The 12,914-nt window shown below is 46.7% G+C and overlaps 1 long non-coding RNA gene across 1 annotated transcript; it reads right to left on the bottom strand.

Moving 5' to 3' along the window:
• Positions 1 to 345: 345 nt before the first annotated feature.
• Positions 346 to 1,279, bottom strand: LOC119087799. Its single transcript, XR_005091276.1, has 2 exons — positions 862 to 1,279; positions 346 to 715 (listed from the first exon to the last, which is right to left on the bottom strand). It is a non-coding gene; the product is annotated as an uncharacterized LOC119087799 (long non-coding RNA).
• Positions 1,280 to 12,914: the final 11,635 nt, after the last annotated feature.

Genomic DNA, 12,914 nt, shown 5'->3' with positions numbered 1-12,914 from the left:
GACCCATAAGCAGAGCAGGCCTGGACTGCTGCCATCTAGCCTCTCCCACAGCCTCCTCAGGGTGGCTTTGTGCTTCCTGTTTGAGTGAGGCGAGAGGCTCTGTCCTTTCCAGAAGCTCAGAAATCCTACAGACAGGGCCATCAAGACAGCTCAGCAGCTAAAGTTACTCGGTGACAACCCTGCCACAGATAGATAATTTTTGAAAACCCCTCTGTTGAGGAGTTTCATGGGACTCCCCTCAATAATAACTCCAAATGGAATACCAAGTATGTTTGGGGCACTAAAGAATTTACATTCATCATTTCATTTACTCTGCACAGCAACACTAGGAGTCTACACTACGAGTCTACACTACTGTCCTTTATCCAAAGGTGGAAATAAACAAACCAACCTCTGCAAAATGACTTGTGGTAGGTTAAATGGCTCCTGAAAAATATACTCACATCTGGGCTAGCACTTGCAAAGCCCTGTATTTCATCCCTAGCACAGTCAAGAAAGAGAAGTACACAGGCATGCTCAGATGGCAGTTTTGTCTTCCGTACAATGTATGATCCTAGCTCTGGCCACTTGTGGAGAGGCTGTGAGCATCTTCCTGGATGCCCGGATTTATGAGACTGTCGATGTTTGCATTTCAGGACCCAGGTCTTCTGAAAAGTCCTCTCAGGATCCTTCTCGACAGCCTTCTGTTAGCCTTTTCCCACTTGACAGTTTTTCTCTGTTATAAAAGAGGAAATAGAAAAATATTAATTATTAACACAATCCTGGCATCTAAGAAGTGCCTGTGATCACCAGAGCATGTCAGATAGACAAGGCACAGAAGAAAACAGGCAGGTTTAGATGTGGGATCCAGCTGTCTCTCACCATTTTCGCCTCAGAGGACACACCCCGGGCTCACTTCCTTCTCCTTGTTCCTCCAGGTCCATGCGTGGGTCTTCACTTCTTCTGAAAGAAGCAACAACTAGGCACTCAGGTACCCTGTGTGGGCTGAGTGCCAGGTGTGCACCCCCAAAAGCAGCTACCCGGCACCAGCCTGGCTGAAATGCCTCCCTGGAGATTCACCTCATCCTCCACAGCTGCCCTCTGACACTTCCTCACAGTTGCTTAAAACAAAACCACAGCTCATAGGTGAGTCACAGCCCTGGGCTCTGGAGTCCCTGGGGGAGAGTTTGGCACGACATAGAAAGTCTCACTGCGGCCCCCATCACCTTAGCTTTCTTTCTGGGAAGTGGGGGCAGGGGCACGGCACAAGGTCCTGAGTCACCCACCAGTCACCTGTTAGACTTCCACCTTGTCTACCATGTCTCTCCCACTTCCCAGGAGTGTTAGATTTCTAGGGCTGCTGAAATAAAGGCCACAACTCTGGTGACTTAAAACAGCAGAAGTTTTATTTCCTTCCTTCCTTTCTTTCTTTCTTCCTTTCCTTCCTTCCTTCCTTCCTTCCTTCCTTCCTTCCTTCCTTATTTCTTTCTTTCTTTCTTTCTTTCTTTCTTTCTTTCTTTCTTTCTTTCTTTCTTTCTTTCTTTCTTTCTTTCTATTTTTTTCAAGACAGGGCTTCTCTGTGTAGCCTTAGCTGAACCAGAACTAGCTCTGTAGACCAGGCTGGCCTCGAACTCACAGAGAGCCACCCACCTCTGCCTCTTTAATCCTGAGTGCTGGGATTAAAGATGTGCACCACCACCGCCCGGCCCCTTCACATTTCTTGAGCCTGGAAGTCCACACTCAAGGTGTGGGAGTAGCGTAGGTTTCTTCTGTCCCAAGCTTCTCTCCTAATCTGGTGACTGTTAGCAGGCCTTGGTGTTACTGTTTGATTCTGAAATGTCCCCTGTGAGCTCCGCAGGCACCAGGCATGCACATGATTATACAGACATACATGCAGACAAAACACGTATAAACATAAAAATAAATTAAAGGCCACAGATGCACGTGCATGCCTATAACCCAGCACTGGGGAGGCAGAAATAGGCAGACTCAGGGCTGGCTGGCTAGAACAGCCGAGCCAGCAAGCTCCTGGTTCAGTGAGAAACCCTGTCTCAAAAAAGAAAAATAAAAGTTGGAGAGAACTGAAGATACCCAAAGTAGCTGATAAAGTTGGCATTTTTGGCCTGTGGATGCATGACTCCAACCTCTGCCTTCTTCACTGTGTGACTCTCCACTGTCTGTGACTCTTTCCCCTTTTTTCTCTTATAAGGACATTTAAAATTGGATTTAGTTTTTTTTTTTTTTCCAGGTAAGGCCACATTCACAAATGCTAGAAGCATCTTTAGTCAGAGGACCACCATTTAACTCCCAACACCATCCCTGCCTATGTTCCCGGAGCAAGTCTAGAAATCACCTTAGTTCCTGGAAATTGGCAATAGCAGGGGTTCCTCGTGGGGTCTCTCCTCATCTTATCTTGACATTTGACTGGGGAGGCTCACCTTTGTCAGGAGGGGAGCAGGAAATGAGAGGGGACTCACCATAACAAGAGTGACAGCTGACAAGAAGAGGCAAATCATGACTAACACAAGCGTTCAGAAAGTTCTGCAGTGTGGACATCTGGTACAGAGCAAAGCGCTCCATTGGTACCAAGCAAGTGAGAGTGCCAGTCTGTGCTCATCCAGATGATTCTGGGCCACAGAGAGAACGTGGTGAGGGATTTAAGCTTGCATACGAAGGGTGGGGGCAGACGCTGGCCTGGAGACCTTATATATCAGTCATCAAAGAGGGAAGCGATGGTAGCTGATTTGTCCACCACATCAGAAAACAACCATGGGGACAACATCCCAAGAGCCACCTTGCTATGACCTCTGCTCGGCCTTTGTGTCATCCATTCCTGTCTACAAGTCTTGACCAGGTAGCTGCCCTGGTCAGGCTCTGCTGTGATGAAGAGATGTCCCAAGGCTTTGGGTTCTGGTCTGAAGGAGTCCACAGCTTTTGAGCTATCAGGACTCTAGTGAGGTATCCGGAAGTGTGTACAAGACATTTCACAAAACTGCCAACCCCACCCAACGATATGGCCTTAGAGGCAAGTCTCACTTACTGGAAAGTTCTTTGGCAGATCAGCAATTTCCCTGGTGACACTGAATAAAAGAGACACTGGGGGTACTCATATGAGTCTTAAGAATGTAGAGATGGTGCCCACCAGCATCAGCCTTAGTGCCGGGTGTAGAGAGAGTGTATGTACATGTGTGAGAATCCGAAGTAACACAGAGGAATTGGTAAGACATGGAGAGGATTGCCAGGGCTTGCTGGTCAGCCAAGCCAGAGAAGGGGTCGTGTGTGTGTGTGTGTGTGTGTGTGTGTGTGTGTGTGTGTGTGTGTGTAAGAGAGAGAGAGAGAGAGAGAGAGAGAGAGAGAGAGAGGGGTGAGACTCTGTCTCAAGGGAATAAGGCAGAGAGAACTAAAATAAGATGCTCCATAACCCCCTCTGGCCTCCACACATGTGACACACACACAGAGCCACACAGATGCACACATCACACATATATAAGTGTACCACACACACCACATCAAAACAAAGCACACCAAATGGGCTGCTTGCAAGGGGTGGACCCTTGCCTAACCTTGTTTATGAACGTGTGAGGGAGTTTTGTAGGAGTGTTCTTGTGTATAAGCACACGCATTTGTTAAATGTCCAGGGAACAGGGACTTGGTCCTGTTCCTTTCGAATCTTTGCATCTGGCAGTTTCAAATAAAAAGTTTGTGATGTGATGCTAGCTGGGATTCTGAGGTCAAACAGAATGGGTACCTCTTTTATTGTTTTAGTTAATCAATCAACCAATCAATTAATTAATTAATTTTGATTTGTGGAGACAGGGTTTCTCTCTGTGTAGCCCTGGAACTGGCTCTGTTGACCAGGCTGGCCTCGAACTCATAGAGACTGCCTCTGAGTGCTGGGATTAAAGGTGTGTGCCACCATGCCTGGCTTCCTGGGTGCTTCTTTATTTGCACATTTTATGTATATGGTGTTTTGTCTGCATGTACATGTGCACACCAGAACAGAGCATCGGATCCCATGGGACTACAGTTATTGGTGGGTTGTGAGCCACCATGTGGTTGCTGGGAATTGAACTCAGGACTGCTAGAAGAGTAGCCAGTGCTCTTAACCACTGAGCCATCTCTCCAGGCCCTGTGTGCGCTTCTTACTTGTGAGCAAATCACCACTGTGGGCCTCAGTTGTTCATCTATAAATGGGTATGGATGCACCTTACAAACATATTGAAGAGTTTGGAATAGTGGAGAATGGCAGAATCTGGTGATACATGCCTTTAAACTCAGCACTTGAGAGGCAGAGGCAGGTGGGGCAGGCAGATCTCTGAGAGTTCGAGGCCAGCCTGGTTTACACCATAGCCAATTCCAGGGCAGCCGACCTACACAGTGAGATCCTGTGTCAAAAAAGAAAAAACAAAACACACCTGTGGCGAGCGAAGGTGTACCCAACAAATGACAACTTCAGCTACATCACAGCTAGCGCCTGGCTCTGGGCTAAGCCCGTTCAGAACAAGTGTAAAGACCATTTCCAAGGAAAGGCCCTCTTCCCTTTCCCACCCTCCATTTGTTTCTATGGGGAGGGCCATACCAGGCAGTCAGGTTGAATGTTTCCTGCTGTCCAAACTGCATTCTTCAGGACTGAGAAAGGGGTTGCCTCAAGCTGAAGCCAAAGCTGGGTGCAGGGCGCCCTCGCCTGGTGCAGTTGGGTTAAGGCGACTCCAGCCCGACCAAGGCTGACTTCTGAGGTGCAAGGGTGCCATCAGCAAGGGGGTGTCTCCTTCGCAGGAAGCCTGGCCAGGGCAGAGGAAGGGGAAGGGGACTCTTTTAAGGCTTCCTAAGAGCCATCTGCTTTCTTGGTTTTTCTTCCCTCTAAGCTCGCTCTAGAGATGGCCCCGCCCATCAGACTGGTCCAAGCCCCTTGTTAGAAATCCCCAGTGCACTCCTCCGCAGGGTCGTCACTTCAGAAGTGACCAGGTGGGGCAGCCTACTGATTGCTCGGGACCCCGGATGAGCCTCTTAGCCTGTGCCAGAACCAGAGTATATGTAGATGAGTACAAGGTCACCTTCAGCTACCTACTAAGTTGAAGACTAGCCTGGGCTACAGGAGACCCAGCTTCAAAATTTCTGTCTCTGTCTCTCTCTGTATGTCTGTCTCTGTCTCTTCTCTCTCTCTGTCTCTGTCTCTGTCTCTCTGTATGTCTCTGTCTCTGTCTCTCTGTATGTCTCTGTCTCTTCTCTCTCTCTCTCTGTACGTCTCTGTCTCTGTCTCTCTCTGTATGTCTCTCTGTCTGTCTCTGTCTCTTCTCTATCTCTCTCTTTGTCTCTTCTCTCTCTCTGTCTCTATCTGTCTGTTTCTGTCTCTGTCTCTCTCTCCCCCTCCCCACTCTCTCCAGAAAAAGACTCAGATCTCCAGCAATACCTGAGACTGAGCGGAAGTACAGTGGTTGGGGCAGCTGTCAGGAAGAGTCATTTCACAAACACTGTGTGCCACATGCTGAACTGGACATTGGCGATTGAACATCTGGCCAAGCTAGACACATTTCTGACTTTTCTCCTAATGGAACAAACACATCATTGGGTAAGTTATGAAAGTGTATCCCATACACCCCATATACACACATTCAGACACCATTACATCTACACCCATTTTACAGGCGGACAGACTGATGCTCAGAGAGGACTCTTGGGTGGTGAGGGATGTTGTCTCCCAATGGTTGGGTCTGGAGGGATACAAGAGGGCAGTGGTGTGTGGCACAGGCCTTGTGAAGGCAGCTCCTGGAATCCTGTCACCTACCTACAGCAATCAGAAAGAGAAGGGCTGAGGCAGAGGGGAATCCTCTTTCAAGGACTGGAAGATGCTCACATTGGCAGCAGACACCTCTAGGCAGACCCAGAGGGTGTTTACACATAGGAGAGGGGCCTGAAGAGAGGATTATGGGAGAAGGAGATGGAGGTACCTGGACAGGGATGGAACAGTGGTGGGAGGGGGGCATCTCAGAAGGGCAGAGTCCAGCCCCATCTCCTGAAGCAGACGTCCTTAACACTTAGACGTCATTCCTCTGTTTTGTCCCCAATGAACCCACAGTGACAGCCTGGGACAGGCCTCTCAGCCAATAACAGGGATCTTGCTCTCTCCACCCCTGGCACAGGGACCTCAATGTCTGAAAGGGATGTACAAAGGGCAAGTGGAAGGGGCAGCTTGTTTCTGCTCAGGGGTCAGGAGCCCAGCAGCCTGCCAGAGGCATTATGGGAGCTTGGACTTAGAGAGGAAGGAGACCCGGCAGCCACTTGTCACTGGAGCTTATGTCCTGCCTCCCTGGCACTGTGAGCAGTCCCTTGTATCCTGCCTGGTACATGTGTGTGCGTAGGTAAATCCCAGTCTGTCCGTTTCTCCTCCCCCCTCCTCACATTGAGATAGAATCTCATGAGGCCCAGGCTGGCCTCAAAGTTGTTATATACCTAAGGATGACCTTGAACTTCTGGTCCTCCTGTCTCCACCTCTCGAGCGTGGGGGTTACAGGTGTGTGCCACCAGACCCCGTTGTTCCCTTTTCTTTTACACAAAAAAGCAGCATTATAGGCCGATTGTTCTATACATCATTTTTTCCTAATTCTTTATGTAACACACCTTGAAATTTGTTTGATCTTAATAAACGTCGCCCATTAAAAACTGGCAGTCTCTGTAAGATGGCTCCGTGGGGAACAGTGCCGGCCACCAAGCCTAACGACCTGAGATCAGTCCCCAGGATGCACTTGGTGAGAGGAGAGACTCACTGCCACAAATTGTCTTTTGACCTCCACATGAATGCTGTGTCACACACCACACACACACACACACACACACACACACACACACACACACACACACACACGGGTATGCATAAAAAAAAAACCATAGTTGCCTTACTATTCCTCCCTGGTGGGGTTGTACCATTACTTAATAAATCTTCTACTGAAGGGCATGTGCACCTTTTTCGGACTTTGACTTTTAACATCATCACTCACGTGTGTGTGTGTGTGTGTGTGTGTGTGTGTGTGTGTGTGTGTGTGTGTGTATCTTTAGGCTAAATTCCTAGAAGTGCAGCAGTTTGGTTAAAAGGTATGTGAGTCTGTTATCTTATCAGCGGTTACCAGAGTGTAGTTTATGAATGTTTCTAAATTCTATGTCTTGGGGGGGGCTTACCAACAGTGTACAGTCACATTTAAAAACACACACATCTAAGTAAACTTAAAAAGAAACCCAAATATAACCTTTCTTCAACCCACGTGCAGGGTAGCATCAGGCCTTCTACCCCCATCTGGCACTAGTGAGAGAGTCCTCCTCTCACTGTGGATGTGATGCGGCCTGGCCCCTCATATGTCTCTCCTGGTTTCCTTTCCATTACGAAAGGATAGAAGAGCCAATCCCCACTAAGACACCACACCAGTCCTAAACACGTACGTGCAGAAGAAAAGACCTGTAAAATATATGAAGCAAAGGCCGCTGGATTGGAAAGGACAGATTTCAATAGCCCTTCCATCTTTTGGAAGAATGAAGAAGCAGAAACTCAGCAAGACTACAGAACTCTGCATCACCATTAGCCCGCAGCATGTAATGGACGTCTAGCAGATTCATGAAACAGCAGAACACACATTTGTTTCAGATGCCTGACAACTGTGCACCAAGACTAACCTCATCCTGGGTTGTCATCCTTTGTTTTCCATTGTGATAGAATTTTTTTCTTTTTTCTTTTTTTTCCGAGACAGGGTTTTTCTGTGTATTTTTACGCCTTTCCTGGAACTCACTCTGTAGCCCAGGCTGGCCTCGAACTCATAGAGATCCACCTGGCTCTGCCTCCCAAATGCTGGGATTAAAGGTGTGCGCCACCACCGCCCGGCTGTGATAGAAGAAAATTTTACCAAAGAAACCTCAAGGGTTCCTTTTTGTTCACAGTTCAGGGTAGAGTCCATCATTGAGGGGAAGTCAAGGCAGCTTGTATAAGCAGGCCACATTGCCTCCACAGTGAGAAGAGAGCAACAGATGCATGCATTCTAATATCCAGCTCTCTTCCTTCATTTTATACAGCTCCAGGGTCTCCTGGCCAGGGAATGGTCCAACCCAAATGGGTCTTCCCAAATTGATTTCAACCAGTGTAATCCAGATAATCCTTCACAGGCACGCCCAGAGGCCCATCTCCCAAGTGGCTTTAGAGTTTTCAAGGTTAAAAATTGACACTGTGGTGGTTAGAAAGAAAATGGCCCCCAAAGGAAGTGGCACTATTAGGAGGTGTGGCCTTGTTGGAGGAAGTGTGTCACTGTGGGGGTGGGCTTTGAGGTCTCCTCTCCTCAAGCTTGCTCGGTGTGACACAGAGTGGCCTCCCTGTTGCCTGTAAGATGTAGGACTCTGAGCTACTTCTCCGGCCCCATGTTGGTCTGTGTGCTGCTATGTCCCGCCATGATGATAATGGACTGAACCTCTGAACTGTAAGCTGCCACCACAATTAAATATGTCTTTTATAAGAGTTGCTGTGGTCATGGTGTCTCTTCACAGCAATAGAAACTCAAATTGAAAAGAATTAAAACCATACGGAATACAGTCTCTAAACAATGGAATCAAACTAGAAATGTATGACAAAACAATAATGGGAAAATGTCTGAACCTTTCAAAGCTAAACAATACACGTCTAAAGAGTTCACAGGTCAAAAAGAAGCCTCAGAGAATTTGTTTATTATTATTTGCACTCGTGTGTACCACAGTGCACATGTAGAGTCAGAGGACAACATCCAGGACAGTTCTCTCCTAACTTCAAGTCAGGGTGTCTTTTGTTTCTGCTTAAGCTTTGCTGATTTCCACAAACTTCTAGGTAATTTTGCTGTCTCCGCCCCCCCCATCTTGCCATAGAAGTGCTGGGAATACCCAGCCACAACAATTCCACCACATCTCATTTGTCTGGTGTGTGTGGTACCATATGGCCACTTGGTTACCTGAAGGCTTCATTTCAGAACTGAACCACAGGAGAATCTTTGCTGTTGTTTTGTTTTTGTTTTCAAGACAGGGTTTCTCTGTGTATCCCTGGCTGTCCTGGAACTCACTCTGTAGCCCAGGCTAGCCTCAAACTCACAGAGATTCAACTGTCTCTGCCTCCCGAGTGCTGGGATTAAAGGTGTAAGCCACCATGTCTGGCTTGAGAACCTTTTTATTATTATTTTATTTTTTGAGATTATACTATAATTATATATAATATAACATAATTATTTCCCCTTTTCCTTTCCTCCCTCCATCCCATGAAGCCACCTGCCTTGCCACCCCCTTTAAATTCATGGTCTCTTTTCCCCTAATGGTTGGTGTGTGTGCGTGCGTGCGTGCGTGCGTGCGTGTATGTGTGTGTGTACATACATATATATTTCTAAATACATAAATACAGCCTGCCTAGTCCATATAATGTCACTTGTATATATATGTTTTCAGGGCTGACTGTTTGATATTGGATAAGCAGCAATTGGTGTGTTCTTTCCTGGGGAGGACTATTCTAGTCTCGGCATTCTCAGTTGCTTGTAGCTCTTTGTCTAGGGTTGAGGACTGCGTGAGCTTTCCCTCTCCCACGTTAGCATGCCTATTGGTACCGCTGTCCTTCGGGATATGTTTAGACAGCCATATTGGTGAAACTCCATGGGTGTAGCTCCTCTGACATGTCTAGGACACACAATTTCACACCAAACTTCTTGTTTCTCTGGCTCTTAAAATCTTTCTTCCCGGACTGGAGAGATGTCTCAGAGGTTAAGAGCATTGACTGTTCTTCCAGAGGTCCTGAGTTCAATTCCCAGCAACCACATGGTGGCTCACAACCATCTGTAATGAGATCTGGCGCCCTCTTCTGATGTGCAGATATAACACTGTATATAAGATAAATTAATTTTAAAAAAATCTTTCTGCCCCCTCTTCCATGATGTCTGAACCTTAGGTGCAGGGGTTGTGTTGCTGATGTAGAGTTGGGACCGGGCTCTACATTTCGGCCTTTTGATCAGTGTGGTGTTCTGTCGTGGTCTCTGTCTTTTGTAAAGATCCCTCAAAGAGGCAGGAGAATGGCACTGACCTGTGGGTATAGGATACAGATTTAGAATGTAGTTAGGGATTATGATAGTTTAGGAAGACAGGGGTCGTAGGTTCTCCTCCATGATCCATGGCTTCCCTAGCCGGGGTCGTTGGCTAGGTCTCTAGTACCCGGCATGATTTCCCTCTGGTTGAGTAGGCTGTCAGTCTAACTTGAGAGCTGGTGGTTACTGACAAGGTGTTTGTGCCGCTGCTGCACCTTAGGGATATTGTGCCATGCTGGTCATTGTTCTGGTTCAAAGGAGTCATAGCTGGGTAGACCCTCCTTAGAAAGCTTCCACGGTGCCTTTAGGTACCATGAAATTTAGTTCTCAGGAAGGAGGCTTTCAGGTCAATTTTTATTTTCTTTTTAAACTTGGGTTCTGGAAAACAAATCCAGAAGCAACTCCATGAAGTTGTGCTCTGACCCACATGCATGCTAAGGCTTGTGTACCCACATGTATACATTATATACACATATAATCACAATAATAATAGTAAAAAGTGTATATGTTATAAAAATGTTTAAATGTTATAAAAAATAAAATAAGAGTCGGGCATTGGTGATGCACACCTTTAATCCCAGTACTTGGGAGGCAGAGGCAGGCAGATTTCCGAGTTCAAGGCCAGCCTGGTCTACAAAGTGAATTCCAGGACAGCCAAAGAAACTCTGTCTAGGAAAAAAAAAAGACTCAGATCAAAGGCTAGCAAGATGGCTTCTTAGTGGGCAAAGGTACTGGATACCTGATGCTGTGAGTTTGATCCCTGGGACCCACAGAAGCGAAAGGTGAGAACTGAGTCCCACAAGTTGTCCTCTGACCTCCACATGCAAGCTGTGGTGACCTGCATATACAGAAATATATAAATAAATAAACTATAAAAAATAAAACCGATTTTATATTTAACACTCTCAAGAAAGAAAGATCCATGCCTAAATATTTTCACTGGGAAATACTAAGGATTAGAGAGTTTCTGGGTGGTGCTTGTCTTTAGTCTGCACTCAGGAGGCAGAGGCAGGAAGATCTCTGTGAGTACAAGGCCAGCCTGGTCTGCAGAGCAAGTTTCAGGACAGCCAGGACTGTTATACAGAGAAGCCTCAAAAACAAAAACAAAAACAAAAACAAAAACAAAAACAAAACAAAACAAAAAAACCCAAACAAACAAAAAAACCAAACCCACACATAAAACAAAACACAAAGATTAGAGAGTTAATACACACTGGAGAGAAGGCTCAGTGGTTACGAGTGATTACTGCTTTTGTGGAGGACCTAGGTTTGATTTCCAGGTTGATCCACATCAGGTGGATCACAACTCCCTGTAATGCCAGTTCCAGGGGATCCGATTCCAATCTGATTCCTTTCGGCCTCCAAGGGTACCTGCACACAGGTGGTGCACAAAACTCACACAGGCGCACACATAATACAAATACAAATAGAAGTTTTTGGAAGAGTTAACAGGCATTCTATATAGTCTCTTTTAGAAACCAGAAGGAATACTTCTGTGTTCATCAGCTTCCTGTAACTATAACAAAAATACTTCAGACAATCAACTTACCAGGACAAACAGCCCAGCATGGTAGACCAAGCCTGTAATCTCAGTACTTGAGAAGCTGAGGCAGGAGGATCTCAAGTTTGAGATGGGACAGGACTATATATTGAGGTCAAGGCCATTGAACTACATAATGACAGGGATGGAGGGGGGACGACAGAAGAGAGAAAAGAAAGAAGGGAGGAGAGAGAAAGGAAAGGGAAGAGGTGTGTATGTGTGTGTGTGTGTGTGTGTGTGTGTGTGTGTGTAAGAGATTGAGTGATTGATTTTGGTCCATGGTTTTGTAACCAGGATAGTAGAGTTTGTGTCTTGTCACTATAGAGGCCAATGAGCAGAGATGAGGATTGACTCTTTAGGACATGCTTTATTCAGAGTCAGCAACCTGAGATGGCAATGGGGTAACAAGGATGGGGCAGGGAGTGGGAAAGAGGACGGAGTAGAGAGAGGGAGGGTGTCCTAGTTTGCTTTCTGCTGCTTCGGTAAACACCACGACCGAAAGCAACTTGAGGGAAGAGTTTATTTCAGCTTACCCTTCCGGGTAACAGTGCATCACTGAGGGAAGTCAGGGCAGGAAGTCAAGGCAGGAACCTGGAAGTAGAAACTGATACAGAAGCCCTGGGGAAGTGCTGCTTACAGGCTTGCTCCCCATGGCTTGCTCAGCCTGCTTTCTTATATACCTCAGGAACAACTACTCAGGGTGGCACCACCCAAAATGGGCTGGTCCTCCCGACAATCATCAACAAAGAACATTCTCCACAGGCCTGCCTACAGGCACTAGGGATAGAGGCATTTTCTCAATTGAGGTCCGTCTTCCCAGATGACTCTAGCTTGTGTCAAGTTGACAAAAATAAATGAATGAATGAATGAATGAATAAATGAATGAATGAAATAAAAACCTAACCAGGATAGCCAGGCATGGGATACTTCCCTGTGAATTATTGACCAGGACGGCTCCAGAGACCCCTAAAATAATACAGGTTATTGCCACTGTTGTTGTTTGCCCCCCAGAATTAGACAGTGTCTTAGTCACTGTTCTATCGCTGTGAAGAGACAAAACACAGCAGCTCTTATAAAAGAAAGAACTTAATTGGGGGCTGGCTTACAGTTTCAGAGGGTTAGTCCATTATCATCATGGTGGGGGCATGGCTGGAACGCTTCAGGAGCATGGCGGTACTCATGGTACTGGAGCAGTACCTGAGAGCTACACCCTGATCTGCAGGCCGAGACAGACAGACAGACAGACAGACAGAGAGTAGATGGAGAGAGAGAGACAGGGGGAAGTTCACACTCGCTACTGTGAGCCTGGTCAAAGAACCATAGTTGGGGAA

The sequence above is a fragment of the Peromyscus leucopus genome, chromosome 4 (genome assembly GCF_004664715.2).
Source record: "Peromyscus leucopus breed LL Stock chromosome 4, UCI_PerLeu_2.1, whole genome shotgun sequence".
Taxonomy (NCBI): domain Eukaryota; kingdom Metazoa; phylum Chordata; class Mammalia; order Rodentia; family Cricetidae; genus Peromyscus; species Peromyscus leucopus.
This window is presented reverse-complemented; position numbering and strand designations above follow the sequence as displayed.